The sequence below is a fragment of the Bactrocera tryoni genome, chromosome 3, assembly GCF_016617805.1.
Source record: "Bactrocera tryoni isolate S06 chromosome 3, CSIRO_BtryS06_freeze2, whole genome shotgun sequence".
NCBI lineage: Eukaryota > Metazoa > Arthropoda > Insecta > Diptera > Tephritidae > Bactrocera > Bactrocera tryoni.
Window position 1 is genome coordinate 51,528,266 of NC_052501.1, and position 13,897 is coordinate 51,542,162.

Genomic DNA, 13,897 nt, shown 5'->3' on the forward strand with positions numbered 1-13,897 from the left:
AAATGAACTTATTCAAAGTAAAAATGAATGAATGAATATATACAGTAGAACAAATAAAAATGAATGTGTATTGTAATAAATTGTAGAGATGCCAATCGTGACAAATATGGTGATGACAGCTCGGCCTCTCCTGACATTAACTCGTCTCGAGTTATTCGTCATTAATAGCATCTTCAGGATCACCATCATTGTCTATTTCGGGAAATAAGGCACACCACGGTTTCATCTTATCGGATGTTGCAATTTGACTGTAGTGACGTTTTGTTCGCTGCATGCCTTCGATATCTTCAACGACGTAACGATCGAACCTCAATACTTTCTTAACCACGTAGGGACCTTTATATTTCGGGTGTAACTTCTTCGACTCGCCCGTGTTTGGAGGAGGAGCTTCGACCAGCACCAGCGCTCCCTTTTCGTACCGTACTGGTTTGGTGTGACGTGCATCAAATTTGGCCTTCCACTTAACTCGTGCCAATTTGATGTTTCGTATAGCTTCACTTCGTCGACCATTCATTTGCAGATGTTCTTCTTCGTTCTGGATCGCTGCTAACATCAAGTTACCACTTAAGTCGCGTAGAAGAAAGTCGTATACCAAATCAATCGGCGCAAACTTTGTTGTCGCGTTCACCTTAGTATTTAAGGACCTTTGCAGCATACGAACATGTGTATCCCAATCTTTCGCCTCACTGATCGATGCTCCCAAAAATGCCAATACTGCTTGATTAACCCTTTCTGCCAAACCATTCGAACGTGGCGTACGCACAGCTACCTTCATATGTTGTATCTTGTTTGCCTCGCAATAGTTACCAAATTCTGCTGACGTAAATGCGGTACCTCTATCTGTTACAATTCGTTGCGGTAAGCCAAAGAAAAGAGTCAGATCATTCAACGCATCTACGACCGGTTTGGTTTTCGTAGATCTAGTTGGGACAACTACCGAATACCTGGTGAGTGCGTCCACGATGACCAGAACTCATAACCACGTCGACTTTTCGCAAAAGTCCCAAGATGATCCAAGTGTAAAGTGCGAAACGGTAATTTTGGAACCTCCATGCCATAGAGCTCGCATTCCTTGCGAATCGGTTCGCGACTATAACAGCACTCAATACACGACTTGATAAAGCCTTTTGTAAAGTTCCTCATGCGCGGAAACCAAAAATTATGCATGATGCTTTTTAAAGTACCGTCGACACCGGGATGACCCACATTGTCATGGCAGAGTTTAAGTATCCGCCATCGCATGCCTTTTGGAACAACTAACAAATTACTCCCATTCTTACTTAAGTGGAACAACCGATAATTCTTCAAACAGAAACTTTTTCTTATGTCACTGCTTTGATTGCCAGCGTCTTTATCCTCGATTAAGCGTATAATTTCATTCAGCTTGCTATCTTGCCTTTGTATGGTGCAAACCCAATCGTCAACTGTCAGCGTCAAAATCTTACTGTATACGTCTTCTATCTGTTCGTCCCCTCTTATTGGTGCACGACTTAGAGCATCAACGTGACTCATCGTTGACCGGGCCCGATGTATTATGTCATAGTCGTATTTCAACAAACGTAGTAGCCAACGTGCTACTTTCGGAATCATAGGTTTTGACATCTTTGCAGTCGTCATCGCCTGACAATCTGTTACGATGGTAAAACGTTTACCGAGCAAAAAACATTCTGAAGCGTTCACATGCCTCAACCACAGCGAGCACTTCCAGCTCATATGCATGCCAATTATTTTCCTGTTGCGAACATGCCCTACTGTAATATGCAATTGGCTTCAATCCACTCTCATCTCGTTGCATAAGAATAGCGGATGTACCTATACTTGATGTCATAAATTGTCAAAATTGGGGCTTTACTTATCAACTCGATTAAACGCTGGAATGACTCTTTACATGTCGAGTCCCAAACGAAATCTGCGTCCTCCTTCGTAAGCTGGGTGAGAGGCTTAGCGATCAATGCATATTCGGGAACAAACTTCCGGAAAAACCCTGTCAACCCTAAAAACCTTCTAACTTCTACCAGATTTTGCGGCGTTGGAAAGTGTTCAATCGCCGATGTTTTTACAATACCCGGTCTAATACCATTTTCATCTAACTGGTGCCCTAGAAAAGTAACCTCGCTTTTCATGAATGAACACTTTGATAATCTTAGCGTTAACCCTTCCTTCTGAACGATTTTTAAAAACTCTTCTAAGTAAAATAAATTTTCTTACTACGATTTCCTCAACAACACGCTGTTTAGGAATTGTAATACTATATGGTTTCTTATAAATTGGTTATGACGTTAATTTGATATTCATTCTGAATTGCCTTGATATACGTAGTTCAGGTAACTTTTCACCGAAACAATTCGCATAAACATTCACCATTTCAATTAACTTTCGCTCCATCCCTACCCTTAACTCAGCACCTATATCTAAGACATCCCTTTTAATTTGCATGATTGTGCACATGCCTTCTTCAATCACTACTGTGCCTTTGGATAGGACATCAATACCAACAATTGCTTCGAAAGTCATCACTGAGTCGTCTATTACCCACAATTCAACAGATCGTGTAGCTTTATTCATTCTAATATGGGCTAACATTTTTCCGTGGGAGGTAATCTGACTACCTCCAAAACCAATTAATCTTTCATCGCATTCAGTGATACTCAAACCACACTTTGTTGCTATTGATTTCCTAAGCAGTGATCTGCTACTGCCTGAGTCAATTAGTGCCTTACACCGTACATTTTCGTTGCCAAAGATTTCAATGTCCATGCACAACTCTTTGCACTGATTTCTTTCTATTTCTACTTTATTCACTGACATATCGTTTTCTTAAACTTCTACTCTTTTAGCACTTTCTGCACTTTCACTATCTTTTATTCGATGCACTCGCTCATTTCCGAGGCTTCACACAATTCCTTGCAATATGCCCTCTTTCCTGGCAATTAAAACATATTGGGCCATTTGCACTCTTGCTTACCCTACTTGCCACTTCTGGCGTTTGCTGTTGTTTGTAGTGAAATTTATTTAGCCTAAATTTATTCTCCCCGCTCGGTGGTATACTCAACAGCGATTGTAATAAATCAGAGCACTTAGTAAACTTCATTGCACTTAAAACCGTACTCAAATTACCAACCATTAATCCATTAATAATATATCGTAATATAGACATATCGTCAATATTATCTCGTCGTCCTATTGCTAGCATTTTATAATAAAATTCATCAATTCTCTCACCCTTACCCCTTTTTGAATTCATCATTCTTATATGTGTGTCAGCAGAATTTCTCACGCACGGAAAATCTGCCAAAAAAGAAACTACAAAATCACTTCACTCACGATAAACTGGTTGTGCATCAGCCCATCGCTTAGAGCCCAATTACACGAGGCAACTTTTGTTGCGGCAACTCTTGGTTTATCGGCGAGGGGGCGACGAGGAGAGGGGAATCGCGCCGAGTTTCCAGTGTTCAGCAACTCGCTTTGTGTTCTTATTCGTAACAGTTCGCTGCGACTTTTTCGGCATTCGTGTTCTTTCTTTCGTAGTACATAGTTGCATTTGCGTATCTTTTTTTGAAATTAATATTTTGAATATATTTAAAAAATTTAATTTCATCTTTTGATAATTAATTTGCAAATAAGTATGTATACAAATATACATAATATAATATAAATATTTTAGAAAATGGAGTGTGATGAAAAAATCGAATTAATTAAAGATATTGTGAAATGTATGGAGGAAGCCATACAAATTGATATGTGATAGAGTGGCCCAAATACCTATAAGGAAAAAGAAACGACAATGGGTTAAAGTAAAGTGAAAGAGAATGAGAAAAAAACTCGAGCAGAGTTGCGCAACACAAGTTGCTCGTGTGAAGGTAATGGGCGACAGCAAAAGAGAATCGCCCGAGAATTAGCAACTAAAGTTGCCTCATGTAATCGCGAACTTAGCCACTCCCCGCAGCCTACTGAGAACAGCGAATATGACGAAAGTGTCTTCCTAATGATATGCTGCTCTCAATTGCTCAACTGTCTCTATAAATTGTTTCGACGTGTACGTTTTGTCAATGGGGTTGAACTCAGGCAGAATCGTTACTATTTCGTTTGGTGTATAACAGTGGTCGGCATTTCTTAGCAAAATTGTGCAAACTAACTTCACACGTACACTAATCGGCATAATTATTTTGACGAACAACAAATGGTTTAAGTTTTTATGTAACTTTGCAATGGTTTAATATAACTCAATGATTTTTTTTTTTGTATTACATAGTGCTAATACAAACTTAAAAATAATGAATTCAACATTTTGTCATATGAACTTTAAAAAATATAAGCTAAAGTAGTTTTCATGTTGTGGCATAAGTATTTTGACAAGTACCTTTTTATGTGAATAACAAAGTTTAAACTTAAAAAAACTAAAGGCAAAAAAAGGAATTTAATAAAATATATAATTTCATTTAGTTTCAATAACTCTTTCCAGGCGTCCCGGTACTGAATCGAAAAAATTTTTGATGATCTCTGGAGATATCTGTTCCCAAAGGGAACTGACCTCAGAAATTGTCTCCTCTCTGGTTTTATTCAGCGATACTTTTTTTTTACGTTTCATAAGAGACCAAATGTTTTCAATTATATTTAAATCTGAACTTTGAGGTGGCCAGTCCAAAGTGGTAACACCATCATCCTTCAAAAATGGTGTAATCATCTTGGCTTTGTGGCATGGGGCGTTATCCTGTTGCAGAATGAAGGATTGACCAAAAAGCCTGTCTCCAGAAGTAAATGTTTATCTTCTAGAACCCGTAAATATTGGCCTTGGTTCATCGAGCCAGTGAGAGGAACGAAGTCACCCAGTCCATTATACGCTACACATCCACAGAACATCACAGAGCCTCCACCATGGCTTGCTTTTTGGCAAACGGGCCGCCTTTTCTGCCTTTGTTCCATTGGTAATCTTACAAAAAATTACCTTTTTGATGAATTATACTCAAAAGAGCTTTTATCTGTCCGTAGAACGCTCCTCCAGAACTCCTTTGGCTTATGGACATATTCCTTTGCGAAAGCCAGTCTTTTGAGCTTATTTGCTTTTGTTATATATGGTACTTCCTTGACTTTTAAGTCTTAAAATCACATTCTTTTAATCGTCGACGGGTTGTGCGCTCGCTAATTGGTGTTTAGGCTGTCAAATTAAATTGATCTGCTGCGGATTGGGGCTTTAGAAAAACATTTTTTTTAAATTCCCGTACAAGGACTCGGTCTTTACTGAGATCTGTTTTGCGCTTAGCACCTGATCTTCTTAAATTACGCATGTCATTATGCTTTTTAAACTTTTCAATTTGGTAGTGCACAGTTTGACGCGACACTTTAAACTCATTGGCAATGTCTTTGACTGCTATACCAGCGTTAAACTTTGCTACCATTAAGGATCTGGTAACCAAACTTAGCTCAGCCGTTTTACCCATGTTATTTAATAATTTTTAATAGCTTTCTATTTTAATAACAACGTTCAATATTGCTCAAAGTTAAACACAGAAGTTCTTTAATTCTCGCGTGCTAAAAGTGTGAAAATATTTCCATAAAGATGCTGTCAAAATACTTGTGCCACGCAAAAAGCCGATGTCTGCATGCATTCTTATCAGCAGAAAGAGAATGCAAAAGGTAAACGAAATAAAATTTGGCATGCACATAGCTAAAAATAGATTCTTTGTTTTGCGCCTCATTTTCGCACCGTTATTTGACGATTTCAAGCAATGTTAAGTTCAATAGTCAATAAGAGTTTCGTCAAAATAATTGTGCCGACTAGTGTACGCTTAGGCTCTATCGTTCAGTCGTTGTCGAGCCAGCAACAAATTAACATCACGTAGACTATACCGCAAAACCAAATATGCCCTGCAAGAAATATTTTACGATTCTATGTAAATGCCTTTGGTGCCATGCAATGCCTTTTATGTTCCAAGTTTTTTAATATAATAGGGAATATATCCTTAAAAGACACTTTGTTAATTTTCATTATACTATTAATTATTTAGATTAGATGCGTAATTTTAAGTCCAATTTCTCACAGGGCTACTTTTTTTTCGTGCTCACCAACACAGTGACAGATCCTCTCATGCCGACCACTGGTGTATTACCTCTGCCTCTTGTTGCTTGTGCTCTCTCTCCCGCTCTCGTGCATGTTTCATCGAACCAAGGCGCTGATCGTTCTCTATGTTCTGTATGCGTTTCTGTTTGTGGCGTTGTTAGCAAGTGCGGATTTGACGCATTAATTTCTTGAGTTGCAATTTCTGGTAACGGTTGTTGTATGATGAACGATTGATTAGGATGCCACGACGTAGGTGCTTGCTGCGTACTTGGCTGCGTTGTCTCGCGTGACCGCTCATACATATGCAGATATGCGTGCGACTGTGCTAATACATACGGCTGCGAAGATAAATTGCGTTCTACTTGCGACGCAAATGATACTGACGACGTTGCTATCGGCGCTCGCGTAACTGGGTGCACTGTTACCCGAATGTCCGGAACTGTTGAACGTAGTGTATGCAGTTGTGCAGTTAGCATTTCCACTGCGCCACATAACGCACTAACCTGCACCTCCAACTGCGTCCTTACTCGATCGTTGTTCAACGATGGCTCACCATTCTCCTGCTGATTTTCACCACTTCCCTGCGATAATTCTGCGCCACATGATTCACTTGACTCCATAACCTGCTTTAGCAAATCTGTATTTACGTCTTGGAGTCGGCTTATTAGTTCGGCTTTTGTCCCACTGGTCTTTAAATTCAATTTTTTTTAAGCTTCTTTTAGTTGCACTACCGTTGAATTATTTAAGTCCATCTCACTTCTGAAGTCTGTCTTTCAAGACAGAGTCAGATGACCGTTCTTTATTGAATTCAAAATGCGACTGCCCGCTTACATGCTAAAATGAACTTATTCAAAGTAAAAATGAACGAATGAATATATACAGAATATATACAGTAGAACAAATAAAATTGAATGTGTATTGTAATAAATTGTAGAGATGCCAATCGTGACAAATATGGTGATGACAGTAATTTATATGTAAGTACTCAGCTCTGTGGGAGCGACCAGCAGTGAAAAGAACTTGAAGCGCACATGGATGATGCATTACCATTCTTACTCTGAAGGCGCCTGTTGGTAGGCTAAAGTTTTTTCAATTTTTGTAACTTTACTGTGTCACTATGTGGAATTTTTTTTGCTTTTCTTTTATTTCTTTTTATTAGGGACCGGCTACTTAAATTATCACATATGTGACTACTGGCGCAATAACAGAGTGGTGAAAAAAATTCTTAAAAATAGGTGCGTATGCAAGTCTACTATTTTGTTTATGCCATTAGCTCAATCTAGAGCGCCTTCAAGTATGCACATCAAAAATAACTACAACAACAGCAGCCAGTAAAAGCAATACTGAAATGTTTACCACAACATGCACTCAATAGCAAAGGCAGTGCAATAAAAAGTGGAATTAAATTAAATTGCTGAATTAAGAAAGATAAAGATAAAATTGTATACCAAGCATATAATTAAGATTTAAAAAATAAATTGTTTTAGATTTAACATTTTTTGGCATTTGGCTACTATTTTAAACCGGACTTCACACAGAGCCATCATCGTCAATACTCTAGAACACTAATCGATAATCTTACACATTAAAATACAAACAATAAAATGTTTAATTTTTTATCTCAAATAATTTGTTGATCGCGATGAATTTAGTAAGAAAAATTTAAAATCTAATTTGTTCTCCAAAACTATTTAAGAAAAAATTCAAACCTTGTCTACAGTTTAGATGAAATATAAACTAGTTTGCATCATTTTGACGACTACGGTTCTCTGCTCTTATACTGACACATTACAAAGCTGGTGTGTGTATTTTTAGTACTTTCTGCTTTCACAATTCGGGATGTTGTTGGAATCCAAATTCTCGACCAATCTATTGTCATTAAATGAATGGAAACCAAATCCCAAATATTTTACTACTATTGACACAACCCTTGGTCTGACACAACTTAGTCGCTGTTTTTTCACGTAGACCGTTTTGGGGATAGTAGAACCGTGGTCTCGTTTAAAAAGGACGAAAAAGCTTTATCTCGCAGAACTACAACAATAACTAGTGCACTGTCAACTATTTTCTGAAGCGAGTATTAAACAATTAACCAAGAGAAATAAAGTCAGAATTGCCTATGTCACAAAAAGTTGGCACTCTTCAGTTTGTTTGCTGAGGGTATATCAAATATTCTCAAACGGCTACCCGTACACTTATTTTAAGAAAGGCAAGATGTTATAAGCTGGCTAAGTCCACAAGAGTATGTAAGTGTTATATACAATGTCTCAATGACCCATTAAATCTTTCTTACAATATAAAAAACGAAGCTTTTGAAAAATGTACTAAAAGTGTCGCGAAGATTCTTGGCATCCATTACTTCTTGCAAATAAGATTTTGTGATCTTGTGCTAGTTCCAATTTATCACATGTTAAATCCTAACTGTAATGTAATGTATCTGAATGTTTATAGATACATATATGTTATAGAATAGATATACCAGATATGCAAAAAATTGAAATTTCTTTTTCCGTTGAAAATTTGCCTCTGTGTTACGGATAGCTAAATTTCAATCAATAATTCCACTTGAAGTGGTTAATTGGTTAAGTTCATTTGAGTTAATTATATTGATTTTGACACAAATATCTTGTAACCGAGACAAAATGTGGTAATGAAACCCGAACTTAGTCTTTCCTTGCTTCTGAAATTTTCCTCCTTGATAAATCTTGTTTTACAAGAAATATTGCAGCTGTGGAATTAACTTAAAGCTATTCGAAAGAAAATGTGTTTCGCGATTTTATTAATGGTCTTCAGTTAAGCCTTAACATTGTATTAATATAGTCTGTAACGATTTTGTCTCTGGTTTTATCCCGTGGAAAACAGTTTGTTCTGAAAATACAAAATAATGAAAAAGTTCAAGTCCAACGGCATCATTCTCACAGTTGGCCAAATGGTCAATGATTCAGAAATTATTTAATGAATTTTATTAAAAATCAGCAATAAGTTACATTTAAATATTTAATTGAATTTAACACCTGCACAATGATTAAGCAAGTACGCATACGCGCACATAGTTTCATATTGTTATATATATGGTACGTTTAAGAGTAAATACATATATAACTTATGCAAATTGTTAACGTGTGAACAATGAATAACATAAGTGGCCTTTATTTAAATTTTTACTTGTGTTTTTATAATGCTCGCTCTCGTATACATCTGCGTGTTTATAAGTACATATGTGGTACATTAAAATTGTTAAATAAAAAATGTTAGGCAATTATAGTACCATCATATTCAAGTATTTATAACAATATGTCACATATAGTAGACACCCGTGCAAAAGCAGTTTCTATAAACAAAACTTCAATATACATTAAAATGTGCCAAAACGCTACATTTTGTATAATAAACATTATCGAAATTATTAAACGCCTAGTGAATATTTAAATATTTCAGATGATTAGGAAAAATGTAGCCTATCCGAAGGCATTGGGATTTAAGGGATCAGCTGAGACACTTAAAGTCCCATGCGATGTCTGAATTATTAACACTTTGTAATGGGGTTTCGTCCATAGCTGAGGTATGCTCAGTCGCTCCAGGGTCAGCCTTGGGACCCACGAACCCTTAGCAAAAAGAAGTGTTTACTCTCGTAACGATGTATCCACACCCCCTTCTGTGGACAGCCAGACCAGCGTGATGTATACGGCGGTGATGAAAACGAGTGAAATTAACGTTCCCGGCGTTGACGCTTGTCACGGCGGTGATGAAAACGCGGTGATGAAAACGGGCGGTGATGAAAACGGGTGAAACTAGCGTGCCAGGCGTTGACGCACGGTGATGTATACGGCGGTGATGAAAACGGGTGAAACTAGCGTGCCAGGCGTTGACGCACGGTGATGTATACGGCGGGGATGAAAGCGGGTGAAACTAGCGTGCTAGGCGTTGACGCACGGTGATGTATGCGGCAGTGATGAAAACGGGTGAAACTAGCGTGCCAGGCGTTGACACACGGTGATGTATACGGCGGTGATGAAAACGGGTGAAATTAGCGTGCCAGGCGTTGACGCACGGTGATGTATACGGCGGGGATGAAAGCGGGTGAAACTAGCGTGCCAGGCGTTGACGCACGGTGATGTATACGGCAATGATGGAAACGGGTGAAACTAGCGTGCCAGGCGTTGACGCACGGTGATGTATGCGGCAGTGATGAAAACGGGTGAAACTAGCGTGCCAGGCGTTGACGCACGGTGATGTATACGGCGGTGATGAAAACGGGTGAAACTAGCGTGCCAGGCGTTGACGCACGGTGATGTATACGGCGGTGATGGTCCTTCGGTTTCGCGCTGAAGGAGAAATATAATTAGAGCGTCTGTATACGATGAACTCCGGTTCGCAACTGTCTTCGTTGACTTCTCGCTAGCAACTCTCCTAGCACTGTACTTTCATGAGAGTCGCTTGTTAGTCGCGTTATTTTCTGGTAACGGTGCACTACGGTGTGCAAGCAGCGGTACTGACGCTGTTCGAGGCAGCGCAACGGTGCACTAGCGTGCAGGCAGCGGTAGTGACGCTGTTCGAGGCAGCGCAGCTGTGCTGTCGCTGTATCACAACGCAACTACGGTCGATATCACACGAGAACTAACAAAACGGCAGAGTCATTGCGAGCACTGGTGTTACACCGATTTGGCGTAATACCTTTTCAACACAACGCCTGCGAAAACTGCCTAATTCTACGGTATAAGGCAGTCATTGCGAGCACTGGCATCACACCGAAGCGTGATGCCTTTTCAACGCGGCAAAAGCGGGGTGTGAAGCCATCAAAAGTGAATAACCTCTGCCAGCTGTTTCTTCGCATACTTTACCGCTACCTTCGCTGTGCTCCTCACACACCCACCAATGGATATAGTATGTATCACTTACATACGTCACCAAGCACAAAGTTGGTTGGCGGCTATAATCGCTTGCATTATGTTTTTGCTAAACAGCGACCAGTCGCGTGACGCGAACGTCCAATGGTCGTGCATCAGAAATGGGGGTTTTGGTTTGTGTAAAGACCACTCTGTAGCAGACACCATTTGTCAATGATGATCCAACAAGCGGACTGCTGCTGTTATATTGTGCTGCTGGTAGCAGCTCCTGCCACAAATTTTCCCTTTTCATTTTACTATATGAACAAGTTATGATATACATATGTATATGAATATGATGTTGCCCATCAGTGACCCTGTAGGGTGTTTTAAATGACCTGCTGGTTTAATAAAAGACCTTTTTAAGGTAAATGAGCTTATATATTTCCATTGCTTATAGAGGCACACTTCTGAGAGCTTAATTATTAGACATTAAGTAAAGGTAACGGAAGCCGTTGGTGAAAGCGATTATTAGAAATAAATTTTAGCAAAATTTTAGCAAAATTTATTTCTAACACTATTTTAACTCTAAAGTCTCCTATTTGTCTAGGCTATTTATGTAAATATTAGAAATAGCTGAGAAATGCAGATAATATCTGAAAGATTGACAAAATTACAAGAAGGCATAAAAAATAATGATTTTGAACTTTCTAGAATAAAAGTTTCGTAGTTATATTTGTTACCAAACTCTATAAGTCATTCATTATTCCCGTGCAGGGGCATGGACGATGACAACATCTGATGAGTCGACCTTCGAGTTTTCGAGAGAAAGCTTCTGCGAAAGATGTATGGTCTTTTGCGCGTTAGCTATCTACACGATGTGAATTTTTACTGTCACAACCAGCTGTTATATAAATCTGCAACGGCAATGAGGACTGTCTAGACTAGTGAATAAAATAAGGGGCTATAAGCAATTAAGATTTTCAAAAAATCGATTTTTGTACTTTGTTTTCTTAATGGACATATGTTTGTTTAAGAATACACATAGAAAATTGCATCTCGTTCTGGTGAATATACTCGAAACTACACGCAAATTTGAAGTTCAAGGCACATTTTTAATGAGTTTTTCTCAAAATTGGGTTTTTAAAGTCGGTGACGAACATATACGAAAACGTCTAAACCTTCCTAAACATATTTTTCAGTAATTAATAGAAGATAAAGATAAAGATTTTTTTATAAACGAAATTTTGGTCAAAATTCCATTTAGTAGTCACCGAAACGTCTGCTGTGAGTGGAGCTCCCGGAAATCGGCTATAGTTTCTTACCAACTTAATATTTTTACTAAGACTAAGTCTTAAATGCAATAAAAAGAAACCATAATGTGTGCACAATTTTTAGATCAATCAATTTAAAGGTTTTCTCAGAAAAAATCTTCTAAAATTCAGTTTTTTCTGGCCTTCTAACTGCATATAACCTTTCAAAGGTAATCTAGTCACTTGATCGGAGCATGGCATAAGGGTAACAATCAAATTTAAAGGCTTTAAAAGCTCATTAAAATTCTTTTTGAATACGTAATATGTATTTTAAAAAATAATAATTTTTTAATATTCAAATCCATAAAATTTTTCTACGTAACGTAATTAAAAAGTGGAAACACAAGGAATTCACATTTTTTAAAATCTTATAAATTAAGTTCCTACTGAGATGAAATCTTTTTTAGCTTAACTGTTTAAAATCATATTCAAGAAGTAAGAGATAGCCAAAAATTGTAAAGGTTTATAAAACCGCAGCTTGTAGAGCATATTATCAAATCCTTCAACATCTAAAAAAAAGTTAAAGTTTCAAGTCTGGTACTAGACTGTAGCTTCTACATATCTAACTTACGAGGTGCTTTCAAAAGTAAACTGGGCTTTTTGAATTCAGCGCCCCTGGTGGCGTTAGAATCTGCTATTTTTATCGATTGTTCGATGTTTCATCGATCGGTCGATTGGAAGTGAAGTTATTGCATTTTAAGTGTCAGTATGTTCTTGTTATTGGTGCGAAAATGAGCTTCGAATAAATGGTTAATGTTGGCTTTTGTTTTATATTGGTAAAACTTTTACCGAAACATTTCAATTGATGAAACAACATTATGGCGATGATTTCCTATCCCGTAGCAGAGTACACGAGTGGTTTCAACGTTTTCAAAGTGGTCGTGAGGACATAAATGACGATCAACATGTGCGCCAATCAAAATCCGTGATCACCGGAAATTCCATCGAAACCGTGCGTGAATTCATCAAAAATCAGCAGAAATCATCATTGAAATTCATGGAAATGAAATTGGAGATCTCCAAAACATCGATTTACCGCATTTTTACCGAAGATTTGGGCTTACGAAAGGTGTGTGCACGGTTTGTTTCACACAAATTGCCTGACGCCCAAAAATTGCTCAGAATTCAACATTCGAAGGACGACTATTTGACCAATAATCACGTTTTAACCATTAACCACTCCCCGTATTCACCTGATATGGCACCGTGCGACTTCTTCCTTTTCAGAAAAATGCATTTGCCTATAAAAGAAAGCGTTATGCAGACGTAGAAGTCATTCAAAAGGCTTGCACCGGCATACTGCCAGCCATACCGGCCAACGAGCTAAAACACTCGTTCGACATGCTTTTGGACTGTGCGAAAAGCTGTATTGAAGCAGAAGGAGACTATTTTTTTTATTTTAACTTAATTAAAAAGTGAAAACTCAAGGAATTAACAATTCGTAAAATTTTATAAATAAAGCTCCATTCTGAGCTAAAAGCTTTTTTAGCTTAACTGTTTAAAAACATATCCTAAAAGTAAGAAATATATTATTAATAAATATTTAGCTAATAACTAAAGCAACTTTGAAAATAAAAATCCAATATTTTTTTATTTGTTCACTATAAAAATGTACAAAGAAGTTAATAATTTAAAAGCTCAGAAGATCTTTACTTCGAGGTGAAAAGGGTTAAAATCAATTTAAGTAAGAAACAAACCAA